This window comes from Pinus tabuliformis, chromosome 1_2, assembly GCF_031772625.1.
Source record: "Pinus tabuliformis cultivar Carrire ecotype Pingquan chromosome 1_2, CPIR1, whole genome shotgun sequence".
NCBI lineage: Eukaryota > Viridiplantae > Streptophyta > Pinopsida > Pinales > Pinaceae > Pinus > Pinus tabuliformis.
In genome coordinates, this window is record NC_142298.1 from 185,345,972 (window position 1) to 185,365,657 (window position 19,686).

Sequence of the window (19,686 nt, forward strand, 5' to 3'; positions counted from 1 at the left end):
GAACAATGGGCTAAAAGTATGGTAAAAGGGAAGGTTTCCTTTGATAGAAAGCATTGCTGCTCATTTCGGTCTCTTTGTATTGTCACATCTAATGTTTATGTGGATTGACTTCAGTTTTCATAAGTACATTTTTAATATGCATCATGTATAGTCAGTACTCGTCCTTCAATTTTGCTACAATACTACATTTATAGATTTTGAGGACAACATATATTTTGGGACAACATCTTGTTTCAAATTTTAAGATATGTGGCATCCATTTTTTGAGGATATTAATACATACTCACTGTTAATTTTTTTTTATTTTTTATTTTACCTTTTGTGAAAGGGAGACATAAACAATTTATCACAATTTCGGGAGGTACAAGTAGTAAGGGTTTTAATGATTTGACTTCATTCATTTCATTGCTTGAATTTTAGTTTAGCATGCTTTTGTCATATGCACTTGTATATGCTTTATGACTACCTTCATGTTATTTATTTATTTAAAAAAAAATATTGATTGTGAAGTCAATTAAAGAAACAAAGTGTTTAGGATTAGGATGGACCCACTACCAAAATAAAAATATAAAACATAACAATGAAAAAATAGTTTTTTATTAACTTACTCCTTCAAAAAACTCCTCCCTGCATTCTAATCAACATTTCTTTGGAAATAGATCCTAAGAATTTCTTAAGTAGTTTAAATTCCAAAACAAATTTGAAGATATTTAAAAGAAGATGGAGCCTATGAAGGAGAGAGAGAAGATTTTGAGGAGAGGTATGCATTAAATAATTTCCATTTGTAATTCATTCCTTTTGATTTATTTTTTCTGTGAGTTTTACGAAGCTGACCCAAAGGTGGTGGTAGACTATATTTGAATGGGATATAGAGCTTGAAGGAAACTCCACTCAACCTTTGAGTACTTTTTTTAGGTAATCTTAATTTCCTGCAATTTATTTGCTGATATAAGATCTAGTTTTTCATTAACCAGTGATAATAGTAATCAATATTGCAGAGAAACTAGATTGTATGAAGTTACATAAGATTGCATGAGGGTGTTTGAAATTTGTCTTATAATTTATGAATTTCCAAATATTTGTATATGATATCTATTACATTGTAGATACTCAAAAATTGATTCTTTGTAGTAACATGCCATTGCGATCTCGTGTACTCATAGACATATTTCTTAATAAAATTAGGCTTTTTACTGCCCATTTGTCATGCATTTTTCTCACAGAGTTTTTCATATTTATCTACATTTTATTCTCTTGATTTATATAAAATTAAATTATAGTTGAGGATCTACAATTTTTTGGGTCGTAGGACTTCAAAATACTGATCAATTTTCTACTAATTTCATGTATAAATTTTAAATTTATTTAATGATATTGTTGTGTACAATGTTTATTTGTATATATTTTACAAAGCTTTTGTCATAGTTCTTTACATGTTTTCTTTAGTTTTAATTTATGTTTCATATTCAGTGTAAATAAATATGCTTGTGTTATAAACACTTGTAAATCCTATTTCAATCCATCACCAATCCTTAGGGTGTAAAATGATGGAAACTTGTCCCATTATCTTACCTTCCATGTGACATTCGAGGAGTTACTTGACATAAGTATAATAACTTCTCTTCCATCAATAATTGGTGCCTCCAAGTGATGTGAAGCACATGTATTTAATGCATATCTTGTAGTCAAATTACCATACATGGATGATTCAACAATTTCATCATATGTCATTATATGACATATAGAGAGAATTATCATGTGTTGCATTTTATTCTCATATGTGGAAAAGGTCAATGAAAACCTTGGCCATAAAGGTTACATTGTGAATCCCATTCATTATGCTGGATTAGCAAGAACAAGACGCATGTGTCTAACAAAAATTTGAGGATAAAAATTGTCATCTCTATATAGTACATCGATGAGGTGGAGGTCGATATTATGAGATACAAAATCAATTTACAATTATTGCAAGTTTTAATACTAATTCAATAGTAAGGGATAAGAAAGCTTACTATTTTTTTACCTAGTGACATGGTAAAAAGACCCAACATCATTATTATTAGTTTTATTTTAGAAATTATAAGGTTGATTAGTATTACGAAATTAATGATTCTTGTTTTTTGCATAGTTTAGTAAGAAAAGGCTACCCTTACCTCAATTACTACTCATTATCTAATTTAAATTGAATTAAGTGATAACCTTGGTTCCGAAATGTATAAGAAGAAGAAATTGGATGAGTATGTGAAGGGGTTAAAGCATCAATAACACCTTCTACAACATGTAGTGTTACAAGGGGCAGGAGAGTGTGCTACAACTTCCTATGAAGGGTCATCTGTATTTGACTATTTCTTGGTTCTAAGCCATTGATTCTTGAATTCATCCTAAAAAATTCAATGCCCACCTATTATTTAACCACTCCTTGAGAAAATTGGTAGATTCTATAAAGAAAATTTCATGAAGGCCAACATACATATATATTTGTTTCCATCTTTTATTGTGCATTGGTGAATTTATAGTTTCTTGTCATGTGAATGAATCTTCGTTCTCTAAATCCTATTCTTGTATCTCCTCATGCCCAATAGTTTCCACCGCATCACCTCATCCTTAATGAATATATAAAATGTTTAGGTCTTGATAATGGAACTAGTTGCTAGCCTTGGGTTCAGACCCATGGTTCAAGCTCCTTGGCCAACACATGCCTTCTAGGCATCAACGTTTTTGAATATCCAAAGGATGGAGAATGTCTCATCTGAGATTCTTACGGGAATTATAGAACCTTAATTTTGAGATATAATTCAAATATGAATAAATTGAACATAATAGTAAGATCTTAACATGTCTAACATTCACATGAAAATTAATTAAAAATCCATTAAAATTATACTAAACACTAAACAAACAAATTCATTATAATGCAAAAAAACCCACAAATCTACAAGTTCATAGATTCTTCATTCATTCATCACAGAAATTGTTATGCTCTTAACCTGCAAAATGATACCCAAATACAGAATATGCGAAGAAAAGATACCCAGAACACAGAACAGCAATGATTTTATTATTCAGAGAGTAATGTTCACTTGCCTCTTCGAGGGGGCAACCTCCAATAGAGCAAAGCTCGCTTACAAAAATAAGACACGATGCTCCTCGCATGGAGTCTCTATCCTTTATATATGTCTCATACATGCAATACCACGGATCAATACCGCGGGTTTTATCAATACCATCTATCTAATACTACGGCCCATTTGCAACTAACTGTGGTCTCGTCATTAATTGCAGGTTAACCACTTACAAATATTAATATGGGCTTTATTGACTCTTGACTATGACGTGATCCCATTACATAAAAAAGGGGGTTAGGGTGGGACCCTAACATGCCCTCCCCCTTAAGACTAGCCTTGTCATCAAGGCTAAAGCTGCGGAAACTGCTGAAGAATAGTGGCTGGTTCCCAAGTTGCATCTTCTGGAGAGCTGTCTTTTCATTTGATGAGGACTCGGCCACACAGATGCTTGTCTCGTGTGTCTAGGACCTGTTCAGGTTGACCCTTCTTCATCCAATTCAGGTAGACTAGTCTGAATTCTGCAATTGTTCCCAATCACTTTCTTGAGGCATGAGACATGGAAAACTGGATGGATTTTTGCAGTAGGAGGCAAGGCCAACTTGTAAGCCACTTCTCTAATGCAGTGAAGTACTTGATATGGTCCATAGAAATTGGGAGATAGTTTCTAACAACCCTTGTCTTTGAGTGATGTTTGCTTATATGGTTGCAGTCATAAAAAGACTTGATCCCCTTCTTGAAATTGGCGCTCTGAGCGATGCTGGTCTACTTGTTGCTTCATGCGGTTTTGAGCTTGATGAAGATTCTCTCGAAGATGGGCGAGCATGGTGGCGCGGTGTTGTAGGAGTTGATCCACTACTTGTACCTTCGAGCATCCCTTAATATAAGAAGTAGGGGAAGGAGGGAGTTGACCATAGACTACTTCATAGGGAGTCATTTTGGTGGTGGCATGATAGTTGGTGTTATACCACCATTCAGCCAGAGGTAACCATTGTACCCAAAGATGTTTCTTTTCTGAAGTGAAACACCTAAGGTAGGTTTCCAGACATTTGTTGACGGCTTCAATTTGACCATCCGCTTGTGGATGATAGGAAGTACTGAGTTTCAGTTGAGTGCCTTGTAGCCTGAAGAGTTCCTGCCAAAAATTACTTGTGAAGATTGGGTCACAATCGGACACAATAGAAGTGGGCATGCCATGCAATTTGAAGATCTGATCCATGAAATATTGAGCGACCAAAGTTGGTGTAAACGGGTGGGGTAGGGCACAAAAATGAGCATACTTCGAAAGTCTGTCCACAACCACCATGATGACTGACTTGTTTCCTGACTTTGGAAGACCTGTAATGAAATCCATAGAAACCTCTGTCCATATTGATGTCGGGATGGGCAACGGTTGTAATGTGCCTGGTGTATTTACTGTGTCCCCTTTGTGTCGTTGATAGACATCGCATTCGGCTATGAAAGTAAGCATGTCCTTTTTCATACCTCTCTAAAAAATGATCTTCTGGTGCGAGCATATGTCTTCTAAAAGCCTGAATGTCCTGCAATGGGGGATGAGTGCAATTCTGCCAAAATGCGACTTTTGAGGGTGGAGGTTGGTGATATGACGACTCTGTCCTTATAGCGAAGAATCTCATCCTGCCACGAGTAGCCCTTGTTGGAATTTGGATCCGTCTGCAATTGAGAAATGAGTTGGGAGAGCCTGGGATGTGAAAACCATTCCCGGCGAGCTTCTTCAATCCATTCTGGAATGGGAAGGGAAATTGCTAGCAGGGTACTTTCCTCCTCAAATTGGCGAGATAATGCATCTGCTACCCTATTGTCTTGCCCTTTCTTGTAAATGATCTCATAATCATATCCCAGCATTTTGGCTAGCCATTTATTTTGTTGTGGGGAGGATAGGCGTTGCTCCAAAAAATATTTAAGACTGTGATGGTCTGTGCGGATTTGGAAACGTCGCCCCAATAAGTAAGGTCGCCAGGTCTCGACTGCATGTAAGATGGCCATCATTTCCTTCTCGTAGGTAGATTGGCCCAGATTCTTCCCACTGAGTTGTTGGCTGGTGAAGGCCAAAGGTCGTCCTTCCTGCATTAAGACTGCCCCAATACCCGTACCCGAAGCATCACATTCAATGACAGAAGATTTGGTGAAATCAGGTAGTGCTAAGACTGGAGTGGAACACATGGCATTTTTTAGAGTTGTAAAGGCCTGTTATGCTTCCTCATTCTAGAAGAATGAATTTTTCTTCAGGAGTTGAGTGAGGGGCTTTGCTATGCGACCATAATTGCGGCAAAATTTGCGATAATAGCCTATGAGACCCAAGAATCCTCTCAGGCTTTTCAAGGTCCGAGGTTGAGGCCACTCCTGCATTGCTTGGATCTTTTTGGGGTCCACCTTGACACCTTCACGCCCCACAATGTGGCCCAAATACTCAACTTCTTTCATGCCAAACGCACACTTGGACATTTTAACAAATAATTTATGCTTGCGGGGAAGTTGCAGCAGTAGATCTATTGGTTGTCCTCTTCTACCTCCTCATGTTTCTCCAGTGGTGGATCTTCCTCCGATGAGCTATAGTCAGTGGCATCAATTTGAAAAAATTTGGGCTCCTTGCATTTATGACCTGGGGAACATGATCATAGCATCACCTTGGTTCCAAGGGCCCAACCCCACAATTGACACCTTCACGCCCCACAATGTGGCCCAAATACTCAACTTCTTTCATGCCAAACGCACACTTGGACATTTTAACAAATAATTTATGCTTGCGGGGCAGTTGCAGCAGTAGATCTACATGCTGAAGATGTGCGGCCCAAGTGCAACTATAGATGAGGATGTCATCGAAGAAGACAAGGAAAAATTTCCGGAGATATGGTTTGAGAAGGTGGTTCATAAGGCTCTTAAAAGTAGATGGGGCATTACAAAGACCGAATGGCATGACTAGCAACTCATAATGGCCTTCATGAGTGCGGAAAGCAGTCTTTGGAATGTTGACTTCCTTCATGCGAATTTGGTGGTAGCCTGAGCGCAGATCCAGCTTAGTGAAGAATTGAGCCCCATTGAGTTCATCCAGCAAATCATCAACCAATGGGATGGGAAATTTATCTTTGACTGTCAACTTATTGAGAGACCTGAAGTCTAGACACATCCGTCACTCCCCATCTTTCTTGAGCACCATGACCACCGGTGATGAATAAAGACTAATGCTGGGACGAATGACACCTGCTTCCAAAAGTTCCTTGATTATTTTTTCTATTTCATTCTTTTGGGTGAACGGATATCTATATGGGTGCACATTTGGGGGTTGGGCCCTTGGAACCAAGGTGATGCTATGATCATGTTCCCCTCTCGAGGGTGGAAGCTCATGAGGCTTGACAAAGACCGGCCGATGGTTATTTAAAATCTGTTGCATCTCCAGATGAATTGGCAGAGACTTGGTTGTGACTGCCTGGATGGCATTAAATTGAGCTATAACTCCATGATGGCCCTTTTTTAGCAATTTTTCCATCCTATGCGAGCTGATGATAGAGGGAGCTCCCGCCTGGAGTCCCCGGAGGGTATGTGTGGAGTTGTTCTGCTTAAAACTCATATATAACTCCTGGAAATCCATTGTGATAGGTCCCAGAGTGCGGAGCCAGTCAGCGCCGAGGACAATTTTGCATCCTCCCATGTGTATGGCAAACATGTGGGTCTTCAACTGATAATCCCCCATTTGAAGTTTGACATTTTCACAGCGGCCTTCACATTTCATTGTGCCCCCATCCGCGATTTGAACTTGGAAGTTAGAAACTGCTCGTACAAAACAATGCACTGCTTCCGCGACTTTTTGATGGATGAAATTATGTGTACTTCCACAATCAATCAAGATTACTACTGGGCGATGTTTAATAAAACCTCTCATTTTGAGAGTTTGAGGTGAAGAAATCCCTGCCAAAGCATGCAGCGAAATAACTGGTTCGTCAGGTACATTGTCCTATTGGTTGTCCTCTTCTACCTCCTCATGTTTCTCCAGTGGTGGATCTTCCTCCGATGAGCTATAGTCAGTGGCATCAATTTGAAAAAATTTGGGCTCCTTCATTTATGACCTGGGGAGTATTTTTCATCACAGTAGTAACATAATCCTTGCTTTCTTCTTTCGGCCATTTCTGTAGGTGACACCTTTTGGACCTTAAGTGTTTGAGTGGTGCTGTGAGCCTGTGGGGAGTGACCCTTAGCGGGGAAATTTGGGCGATTGTACTGGGCTGCTAACGCACGTTCCACATTACGAGCTACCTTGCAAGCCTCTATCCACGTGGGAGGGTGGTGCAGTTGGACTTGGGCTTTTATGGCTTCTTTAAGACCGCTGATAAAACATTCCGTTTAGAACACATTTGAGAGATACCAGGTGTGGAAGGCTAAGGCTTCGAAGGCTGTAATATATTCGTCCACTGTGCCAGTTTGTCGGAGCTTAGTAAGACGACCCAAAAAAGAAGATTCTTGGTCAAAGCGGTCTTGAAGAGATTTTTTGAAGGTGGTCCAAGTCCGAAAAGGTCCACTGCAACGTTGATGCCATTCCCACCATTGCCACCTTTCATTGTCCAAGTACATGCTCGCCACCATAAGCTGAGTATCATCATCTAAGATGTTATTCACATTGAAATACTGCTCCATTTGTGCTATCCATGTTGTCGGCTGAGACCCATCAAATTTATGCATATCCAACTTGGGACGTCACTGACGAGATTGTTGGTGGGTGCCCTAGACGTGAGGAGAGTGGCTAGACTCACCCTCACTGTGTCCCTTGCCATTATACGCCTCCTCGTGGGCTTCCTCCTTGCCCTTCAAGATTAGTTTCGATAGGCTTTCAATTTGAGTTTGGATGGATTGCAAGGTTGTTTCAAGGTTGTCCATCCTCTCATTGGCCATAGCTTGAGCTCTAGTTTCTACCATGCACCAATCAAATGTTCTTGAGATTTGGGACCGCCCAAAAAAAATTCAGTAAGAATTGAATGGTACCACCTTGCTCAGCTCGTCGTCCTGATTCTGGTGGGCTAGATCACCAATAAGTGCCCCGAGAGATCTCAATACTACAGTCGCCAAATCTTCAAAATGTCAATGCTGTAAAAAGTCCTGCGAAAATTATGCCCCGGTATAGGAACCCCACACACTACTCAGATCTGGTGGATCTGAGAGATCTGAATGGAGGATCTGATGGCTCTGCAGCTCTGATGGATCTAATAGATCTGAATGAATGATCTGCGAACTCGAGACTATGGGACTGATGTCTACTGCTGCTGCACCCCTTTTGCACAAGCGGATCTAGAAGAGATGATGTGTGATCCCCCGACAAAAAAGGGAACTATGGTCTTAAGGAGTGTCAGGTGCTACAGATCGCAATATACATAAGGGTCTGGCAGTAGTACTTGGCCCAATGTTTCAGGGCTCTAACTAAGGAGGATCGACTGTACCCTTAGCCGTACAACCCGACTACCCTATCGTACGGGCGAGTAATCTCTGCGAGTGCTATTCTCGGTGTACTGTAGCCGCAAGATGGCCGATGGTTTATCTATGGCGAGGTTTCAAGGGAGCCTAGGGGGCTTCGGATATACCCAGAGGGTACGTGGAAGACAGTCTGTGTGTGGTTCTGTCTAATGCGCTACTACTCGAAGGGGTACCCACAGGGGTTACAAGGGAGTCCAACAGAAGTGACCACCTCTTGTATTTCCTGCATGCATGCCTCCCCAAATCCGCAGGTTTATGCGCTCAATGATAGATCCTGTGGTTTAGAGACGCCGGAACACGTCTCTAGCCAAAAAAAAAAAATTGCTAAGAATTGGAGATCCCACCGGCCCTGGGAAGTGCTCTGATACCACTTATTGTGCTCTTAACCTGCAAAATGATACCCAAATACAGAATATCCGAAGAAAAGATACCCAAAACACAGAACAGCAATGATTTTATTATTCAGAGAGTAATGTTCACTTGCCTCTTCGAGGGGGCAACCTCCAGCAGAGCAGAGCTCGCTTACAAAAATAAGACACGATGCTCCTCGCAGGGAGTCTCTATCCTTTATATATGACTCATACATGCAATACCATGGATCAATACCGTGGGTTTTATTAATACCATCTATCTAATACTACGGCCCATTTGCAACTAACTGTGGTCCCATCATTAATTGCGGGTTAACCACTTACAAATATTAATATGGGCTTTATTGACTCTTGACTATGACGTGATCCTATTACATAAATAATGGGGTTAGGGTGGGACCCTAACAGAAATAATATATTTATGTGAAAAAACCCTATAAACATCCTCCATTACAACACTTGTGAGAATTGTAGAGATAACTCAAAGATACTAGACTCTTCTCTCTGTTAGAGAATGTCCTAGATTCCCTCCATCTCCCAAAGATCCCTCTTTACACACTTTTATATGTTTCTCCCCATGGGAACAACACTAACCTAACCATATATTGGTTACAAAATTGTACATATTCATTATAAAATTTGAGCACCAACATTTATCATTGGGGGGTGTTTCTTGTAACAATATACAATAAATACCCCATGACAACTCAATTTTTTGGTTACTTATGTTAGGATATTCCAACACATAGGAAATAATTAAGTACAACTTGGTCTAGTGTATAGTTAGGTCAAGTGTGTTTCTTTACTATGTACGTTTTGTAACTTACAATCCAACGATTCATTCTCTCCTTAGTATTACCGATGCTTGATCTTTTGATTAACACCCAATTGGTCCATGATCTCTATTTAAATAGCATAGAGGGTAATTTTTTAGGTGATCGGTCATGAGAGAAGCCTATGTAATTTTTTATTTTACATTAATAAATTTCGTAAAGTGGCCACGTTGACTGAGGCCATGGACTGTTTCCCTCTTTGAGGGTTTTAACCACGTCAAAGAATATTGGTGCAATGATCTTTGATCTATTTGTGAGAGGTTTCCTTTGGTGTTCTATCTAAGGAACTTACCCTATAAATTCCTACATGGTACAAGAGCTATTCGAGGGCCACATTTGTTGGTGATCCAGATCTAAAGCCAATAAAACTACATCCGACTGTTGTTTCATAGATCTACTATTTCTAACTGAGAAGAATGCTCTATTGTGTTAGGAGAATTTGTTTCAGTGAGGAGCCCCTTTCATTTCATGCGAAAAGGATTTCGATATCCCCAACTACTTCATTTGTATGATCTGGAGGTATACAGTCTTTATTTGCACTAATAATTATTTATCTCTCTATATATTTTCGGTTCATAGTCCTCTATAATTTTGGTATTACAACATCCATACCTTTCATTTACGCGTATGCTCTTTGCCCCACGACTCTATGCAATCTAGGAAAATTTGAAACAAAAAGAAAGAATTTTTCTCATTCGTATGTTCCTTTCCACTATGCCTAAGTGCGATCTTGGAAAACCAGAAACATTGAGGAAAATATATAGTTTCCCGTCAAATCTAGCTTTAAGCCACAAGACTTGGATTTCGGGTTTTTCAAGTAAGCACGCACTCCAGAGCTTCAGTGAGGAAAAAAAATAAAAAATAAAACCTTCCTCCTTTCCAAAAATTACTAACCTTTTTAATTAGCTTACTTGGTCCAAAGTTACTTTATGAGAATAGAGGTCTTGGGTTCAAGTCTTTATTTTTGTTGAGTTACTTTTTCAAAAAGCACATGTAAGTGATGTTTTAAAACTACTTTATGTAAAAGTGTTCTCACCCATTATTAAAAGTGAGTCACTTGTAATTCTAAAGTCACTTTATCATTTAATTAAGTTACAATTTAGTGGATAGTTCATAAAGTACCAATGTAAAAGTGACTTTCACTTATTTATAAAAGTGGGGCACATAGAGCACTCATTTTTTTAAAGTGAGATAATTAGATTAAGTTTGGAAAACGTTTCATATATATATTATCATTCACTTCCCAACATTCACTTAGTTCATCAGCATCTTCAACAACTTTTCTCCAAAAATCCATAACTTCTTCATCTGGAAGCTGTTTTTTTTAATCGGCATAAGTTTTTGAGATCTTTCCATTAGAGCTCTTAGTTTCAACATCTACAACTTCAGTTTCTTTTAAAATGGAAATTCCATGTCTAATTATCCTTGACAGTGCCAACTACTTCCAATGGCTATCCTACATTGTGGATTTAATTAGAAGTAAAAGTCTTTATATAATAGCCTTAGTCCAAGAGTCTAAACCTAAACATGAAGATAAGCAAGCCAAATGGGAAAATAAGCAAGATCAAGCATGTGGGTTAATAGGGATGTATATTTCTCTAGACCTTAGATTCCATATCGCAGAAATTGATACCCCTGATGAAGCAATGAAACGAATCAATAAAATTTTTGGAATTAAAAATGAAATTAGAGCCCATCAACTCGAAAATGAGTTGGTTACGTTGGACCCCAATAATTTTTCTTCCATAGAAGATTTTTTCTCCAAGTTTAAGACACTTAGACTTATCTTGGAAGGTGTTAAGGTTAAGAAAGAAGATGGTAGCCTTATCTATTCCATTCTTACTAAGTTAGGAACAACCTACTCTATGTTTGTTTCCACGTTCCATTCTACTAGAGAAGCCTTATTTCTCAAGGACAAGACTACAAGTCCCCCTTGTTTTGATGCCTTTTGTGATTCTTTAATAAGAGAGAAAGGAAAACTTTTACATCTTGGTCTCCTTAATACTGGAAACTCTTCTAAGAAAGCCTTAGCATCATAGTAGCAACCAAGTTCAAAGAATCCTAAGAAGCAATGTCCTAAAAATAATGCTCCTAAACCAAAGAAGGGTCCTAAGACACCTTTGCAGAAGCTTCCGGCCATCCAGAATGGGATGCAACTATGAATGAAGAATATCATTCATTATTGGAAAGTGATACATGGGATCTTGTTCCTCTTCCAAAGGGACAAAAAACTTGCTATATGCAAATGGGTTTACAGAACCAAATTTCGACCAGATGGAAAAGTTGATAAACATAAAGCTCCTCTTGGTGCTAAGGTTTTTCACAAGTTGAAGGCATTGACTATACTAAAACCTTCTCACCTATTGCCAAAATGAACTTTATCCATGTTTCTCTTTCCCTTGCTGCCCCTTTCAAATAGAAAGTCCATCAGATGGATGTTAAATCTACCTTATTGCATGGGTAATTGCATGAAGAAATATATATGGAACAACCTATTGTCTTTATACAAATATACTCCAGCCTTGTATGTTGGCTTAAGAAACCCCTTTATGCTCTCAAGCAAGCCCCTCAGGCTTGATTTTCCAAAATGGATAGCTTTCTTTTAGATACCAGTATTTCTAGGTGTCGTTCTGACAATACTATCTACACCAAGAAAGTGTGTAAGTCTCTTATCATTCATGTTCTTTATGTTGATGATCTTATCCTTACTGGTAGTGATCCCAACGTTATAAACCATGTGAAATCCAACCTTAAAAAGAAATTTGAAATGACAGAATTAGGACACTCGCATTATTTTCTTGGTCTTCAAATCTTGCAATCGAAAGAAGGTATTTCCCTTTCCCAATCCAAGTATGTTTGTGATCTTCTATGTCACTTTCACATGGAAGACTATAAGTCAACCCCTTCTCCCTTTTAGTCTGAACCAAACTTTTAGTCACTTGTACTTCCCCTAAAGTTGATGCTACCTTATACCATCAGCTTGTTGGAAAACTTTTGTATCTAACCCATACCATCCTGACCTTTCCTTTGTTGTTGGCATTATTGCTCGTTTTATGAAAAACCCACATGATAGTCATTGGGAAGTAGCTAAAAGAATACTGCATTATGTTCAAGGTATAATTTAGTTTGGGATTCATCACAGTCTTGAAGCATCTCCTCTACTAGTTGGTTTCACTGATTCTAATTGGGATGGTGACATTGATAATTGAAAGTCTACTGCATGTTATGTATTCACTCTTGGTTCTAGACCTATTACATGGGATTGCAAGAAACAGAGTGCCATTTCTTTTTCTTCAGTGAAAGCAGAGTATCATGGTGTTGTTGAAGCTAGTATGGAAGCTTTGTGGCTTCTTCAAATCCCGTCAGAGTTTGGTTTTCAGCAACAACTTCCGCCTACACTTTAGTGTGATAATGAAGGTGTCATTCAAATATGCAAAGATCCAATCCAACTTCAACGCAACAAACACATTGAGTTACACATTCACTTCATCAGAAAGCTCATTCATAACCATATTCTTGAAGTGAAATATTGTTCAACTGATGATCAAGTTGCAGACGTCTTTACAAAGGCTCTCACAGAGGTGAAGTTTACTAAACTTCAATTTGTGGTTGGAATTTAGGAATTTGTCATTAAGGGTGGATAGGTTCTAATGCCTCCTTCCTTCTCCTATTGTGCCATCTTTGTACATCCTTCAATCTTATCCCAAGTTGTTCTTAAGGTGGGGATGTTAGGATATTCTGACACATAGGAAATAATTAAGTACAACTTGGTTTAGTGTATAGTTAGGTAAAGTGTGTTTCTTTAGTATGTAATTTTCGTAACTTACAATCCAACGGCCATGATATCTTTTAGGCATGACATGATCTGACAATTCATTCTCTCCTCGGTATTACCGACACTTGATCCTTGGCTTAGCACCCAATTGATTCGTGATCTTTATTTAAAGAGCATGGAGGGTCATTTGTTAGGGGACCATTCATGAGAGAAGCTTACGTAAATTTTCTGTCTTTTACATTAATAAATTGCCTGAAGTGGTCGCGTTGGCTCAGGTCGTGGACTGTTTCCCTCTTTGAGGATTTTAACCATGTCAAGAATACTTGTGGACTGATTTGTGATATGTTTTTGAGCGTTGTCCTTTGGTGTTTTATCTAAGGAACTTACCCTATAAATTCCTACAACTTATATAACACTTTTTCTATATGAAATTTGCATAAGATTAAAGATCGTGTATTGCAGTGTAACAAAATAGTTGGGCATGAAATGAATGAGCCATCAATGTTTTCTATCATGGAATTCCACATAACCAGGTAGAAATTTAGCCATGCTAACATGTAAGGACATTGCAACCTTTCTGATTACCATTTTAAAAGGAGGAGAGCACATGGAGTAGGTTCGTGGAAGTTTGACTCGTTGATATCTGGCAATGTAAGTCTCCACCACTCTCATTCCTTAAATGTTTTTTCACATAATTTAATCACTTTAGTTAGCTACCAATCAAAAAACCTTTATTGAACTATATTGAATATTGCATCTATGTGGTTATTTAAATTTTAAAACAAAAGAAATGATTATTGATTTGAATAAATGTGGGTTCTGTATGTAGTGTGAGAGGCATTAATGAAAATCAAAGTTAAAGGTTAAACATGGTACTAATAACCTAATTTACAAGATATTAGAGAAGTTTGAACTTAATCTTCAAAAGGGAATTGATAAAGTGTTTGAGGAGGGCACACTTATAGAGATACAATAAGTAGACAACAAAAAATGGATGACTAAGCCTAGTTGTTTTATTACTTAGGGATATTGATATTAATTGAGTAAAGTCCATGGCTAAATTTAGGATAAGGCTAGTTGAACTAACCATTGTGATTTATTTCAGCTTCTCTTGAACCATTACCATTGTGCAAAGGTATTTAAGCATCTAGGTTTTCTCAATCTTTTTAGGACAACCAAAAACTCAATAAGTATTAAATTGTTTTTTTATAGGGATTCCTAAGTTGAACAACTACACAAATAGTTGAAGCCATCACGTAGAGACAATCCATGGAGATAGATAACATATCTAGTATGATAGATGAAAACAAAGAGCAAAGCTACATGGAATACAACTAAAGGCAGTGAGAAAATGGTGCTCCATTTCCACCACCATAAGATATGTAAAATAATTCCATGATCAAGGTTTCATAGAACAAGACCAATATAGAAGCAAGGTCATGAACAAGATGATAATCAAGGTTCTAGATATTAATATCACTATCAAAGCTACATGCAAAGTTGTACTTAGAACCATAAATATACCACTTTTGATACCAGAGACACAAATACGACCATTAGACTCCTTAACATCACCATGAGATAAGTCAACATAGAGTTGTTTCTTTGAACCAAAGTACAATCGTCAAATGCTAAGTGAGCCAGCCAGAAAAGCACCATATAAACATTAACCACACAATTCCCCAAAAGTGTCTTGCTCACTTTCTCAACCCTAACCAAAAGGCCTCTTCACTTTGAATGATCACCATCTAATGTCCTCCTACTACATGATGATGAAACCCAAAGAGAATTGGCCTCGAAGATTAATGGTTCCACTAAAGCAATCTCCAATTAAACCATTTTGAATATTGCAATGTAATTAACCTCTATTTTTCTGAGAAAAATAAAATTTTATTACTCTTTAAGAAAAATATTAAAATATAATAAATACACTATCAAATAATTAAATAATGTATACTAACACCCAACTACAAATAATTTTATGCCTTATATTGTAAGATGTGTTTTAGATATTGCCATGCACACGCAAACATATTGAGCATGGAATATAAATGCTTATTACCCACCTCATTATACTATCATAAAAGAATAATAGAAGCAATAAAACATTGACTTCACAATAATAATCACATACAATTAGCAGTTAGACCATGCAAAATACTATGCTCAAATTTTTAATGGATTTGACGATTTAAAGTAGGGAAGGCTTGACCATTTAAAGTAGTTAAAGTAGCCAAGGCTTTCTAGACGAGATATACACTATTTAATTTAAAAATATTTAAATGCAAATCTACATATTTGAGCTTCTTATGGATGCATATTGAATCATTAATTGCTTAGGACCACACTTCCATCCTAAAAGGAAAGGATGTGTATTAAATTATTGACTATTTGGGAACACATTTTATTATAAATGGAATTTTAAATATAACTAAACAGGATATGTGAAATGATTTTTTGTTGTTGAAATTTACAATTTTCAATAAAATTGTGATTTCTTGATATTTAAATGTATGAATAGATTCAACACCCTAAAAAACTTAAACACTAAAATTTTATAGATTAAACAACTTAAACTAATAGTTTTTAAATTTTTCTATAAAATTGACCAAAAAATATTAAAAAATACTATTTCATGTATTTATTAAACTACACATAACTAAAATATAATTTATAATTCATCTTTACTCACATTAAAATTTTAAAAGATGGTTTAATTATTTTATTTTTAATGGGTTCCATTTAGCTTTTTCACCTCAATTTATAGATGAATGCATATTAATTACTTGGAACCATAAATCCATATAAACCGAATTCTAAATATAATTTAGATTTTATACTTATATTTAACATGGTAAATAATTTAAATAAGATAGTTTACAATTGACATTATTATCATTTCCACGGGAATGAATTTATAAATGCATGCTTAATATTTATGACCACAATTCCATAATGAAAGGAACTCTAAATATAATTAAGTATTATTTACATTCACATTAAAATTTTAAAAAACAACTTAATAATTATTTTAGATTTTTATATTTTTCAACGGAATCCAGATTTCGAATAAAATTGATCAAAAGCATACCGAGAAAACCTAATAGGTTATGGGCCGTTTGCCGTCATCGAAATAACCTTTCTGTATTTATTGCAACCACAGAAAGTAATTTCCACCGCCGGGAAACGCGGGCGGGGACAGCTCATCAAACAGTCTGTCACAGTCTTCCCGGAGAAAGCAGATGAATTGAATGAGAGATGGTCAAACACGGCTACGCGATACCTAGACCATGCAGTTTCCTAAGGCCCAGCTGTTTCCTAAACCCTCATTGGCCACCTTTCAGAGTCCGGCACTGTCTTTCTTTATTAATAGAGTGGAGTTACCCCCACTCTGCACTGTCATTATCAATAGAATGGATCATTCTCTCTTTGCTGCTCTGTCCGCCAGAGTCTCTGCTGCTTCGTCCTCAGGGGAAAGCTCCGTAATGGCTCCCACTGATACCAATGGAGATCACAATGGCGAGAGTGTCAACGCAACGAGTGAAGAAGTGCATTACAGAGGAGTGAGAAAAAAGCCATGGGGTAGATATACGGCGGAGATCAGAGATCCAACCATCAAGAAGCGAAGGTGGCTTGGCACCTTCAATACGAGCGAGGAAGCGGCGAAGGCGTATGATAAGGCCGCAAGGCGTATAAAAGGGGGTAGAGCCAAGACCAACTTCCCCACCCCCGACAGCGTCCAGAACAAGGGCCACACCACCACCGCTGTCGGCGTCCAGAACCAGAGGCGCAGTTCCAAGCCCAGTACCATGCACGGAGTGACAATGCACGGAGTGGGCCATCGTAGCATGGATCGGAGTAGCAATATTGTTGCTACTGAAACTCCCATTCACATTCCAAGCAATCTTCATGACTACGCTACTCTCCTGCAGCTGCTGCAGCCGCCGCAGCCCAGGGAGGTACCGTTATCTAAAGAGAATGTGGGGTCTACTCTCCTGCAGCTGCTGCAGCAGCCGCCGCAGCCCATGGAGTTACCGTTATCTAAAGAGAATGTGGGGTCTGATATGACGAAGACACAGAAAGGCTATGAGCTGCTGGAAGTAGGGGCACTAAATAATGTACTTTCTGCATCCATGCAGACTACTGTTGTTTGCGAATCGTCTTCCTCCTCGGGGGTGGTAGACACCCAACTCGCTGCTAGGTCTCCACAAGTCCCACGGTTTAATCTGGGGCAAGATCATGTGTCTTTGAGAGCGTCTCGCCGTGCAATTTTTCGGGTTGAGAGAAAATACAGTCAAGTTTCTCTTCTCTCTCTTCTTTCTGCAGAGAAAAAAATGATGCCAAGATTTATTGATTTGAATCTTCCTGAACCAGGAGCAAGAGAAGAAAACAAAGATGAGCATTCACCCTCTCTCACACTCTCTCTTGGATTGAATTTTATGAAAAGTTCTTCCATTTGACAGAAGGATTAGCATCAGTGTTGTAGTGTTTTTATGTTTCAGGTTTTCATCAAGATGAAGATTTACAGGATTCTTCCAGCATTAGTGTTTTATGTTTTGGAGATTAAGAGTACAAGATTATTTTTGTGATTGTGTGTTCATGTATTTGTGACTCTTCTTGGGATACGGATATTTACTGATTTATCTAATTGCATTCAAAATTTAATTATGGGTTTGTACAGATTTATTGTCTAGAACCAAAGTTTTATTTCAATTAAATTAATATTTTTTTCTTATTAAATCTGCCAAATATATACTATTTACTGTAACTAACATATTTCATAGATTCGCCATCTGTATTTATGTTGTGAGTTGTATTGTCTAGTCAAGTTATTTATTTTAAGACAGGCTCTTACAATCAGTTGTATCATTTGTCATTCACTTGAAAGGTCTGGCTGCCCATCTTTTCAGATGTGTAAAGTTATTCCATACAAATTATTAATAATGTCAATTCTAAATCATATGGGTTGTTCAAGTATTTTTATTTACTTTTTTATATGGGTTGTTCAAGTATTTTTATTTACTTTTTTATTAAAAATGATATATAAATATGTATAAAAAGCTAATCCGGGTCATAGGTTTATTATTGAGAAATAGTTATATACATAAATATTTAAAATAATTCAAAATAGAGTGGAAATTTGGAAAATGAGATTATATAATAATAATAAAATATAAAAAAAATATTATTTTAATCAAATGGGTCTCTAGACCTATAAATCTAAATAGATGATTCAAAATAAAGTAGAAATTTAAAGAATAAAATTATATTATAACCATATTGATAATAATAAATATTTGATATTGATATACTTTTTTATTTTTTAATATTTGATATTGATATGCTTTTTATTTTTTAATAATTTTTTTATTCTAAGGGATTTGATAAATGAGTTACTTTTATTTTCATTTAACACAATTTTGATTTAATTATTATGACAATAACATTTTTTTTTGTTCTATCACAAGGTTATGCAGTTACAGGTTAGACATTTTGGAGATCTCAATTTAGTTTACATTTTCTCAATCTTACCAAGTAAGTTTCCATTACTTTCTAGTTTATTATTTATTAAAATTAATTTTAATTAATTAATATTGTGTATAACATATCATTTAGTTAAAAATTATTAGTTTAATTAATTTGATGTACATTTAGTTATATCTATATCTATATATATATAATATATATGGAGATATTTATTTTGAAATAAGATTTCTGAAATTTTACTTTAATTATTCAACCACTAATTATTTAAAGAGAGCAAATTTCTAATAATCTTATTCAGATCTATATAAATTTTACATCTGTGTATAAATATTATTATTTTTAATTTAAAGCTTTCCAACATAATATTTTCAAGGCAAGCATGATATTTTCAGGGAAAAATAGTTGAGTACGTGACATGAAAGATAATTTACATTTTCGTGATGATCTGCTTAAGTTATTAAGGTTTATGAATTTAATCATAAGCATTATATTTGCAAATCTAGACGGCATGCTAGCAACTGGACATGATATATACTAGCTATTAAGACTAAAATTCGTGGTAACTGATATGTTTCTAGAAATCTATATCAAGGTTTATGAATTTAATCATAAGCATTATATTTGCAAATCTAGATGACATGCTAGCAACTGGACATGATATATAGGAGCTATTGAGA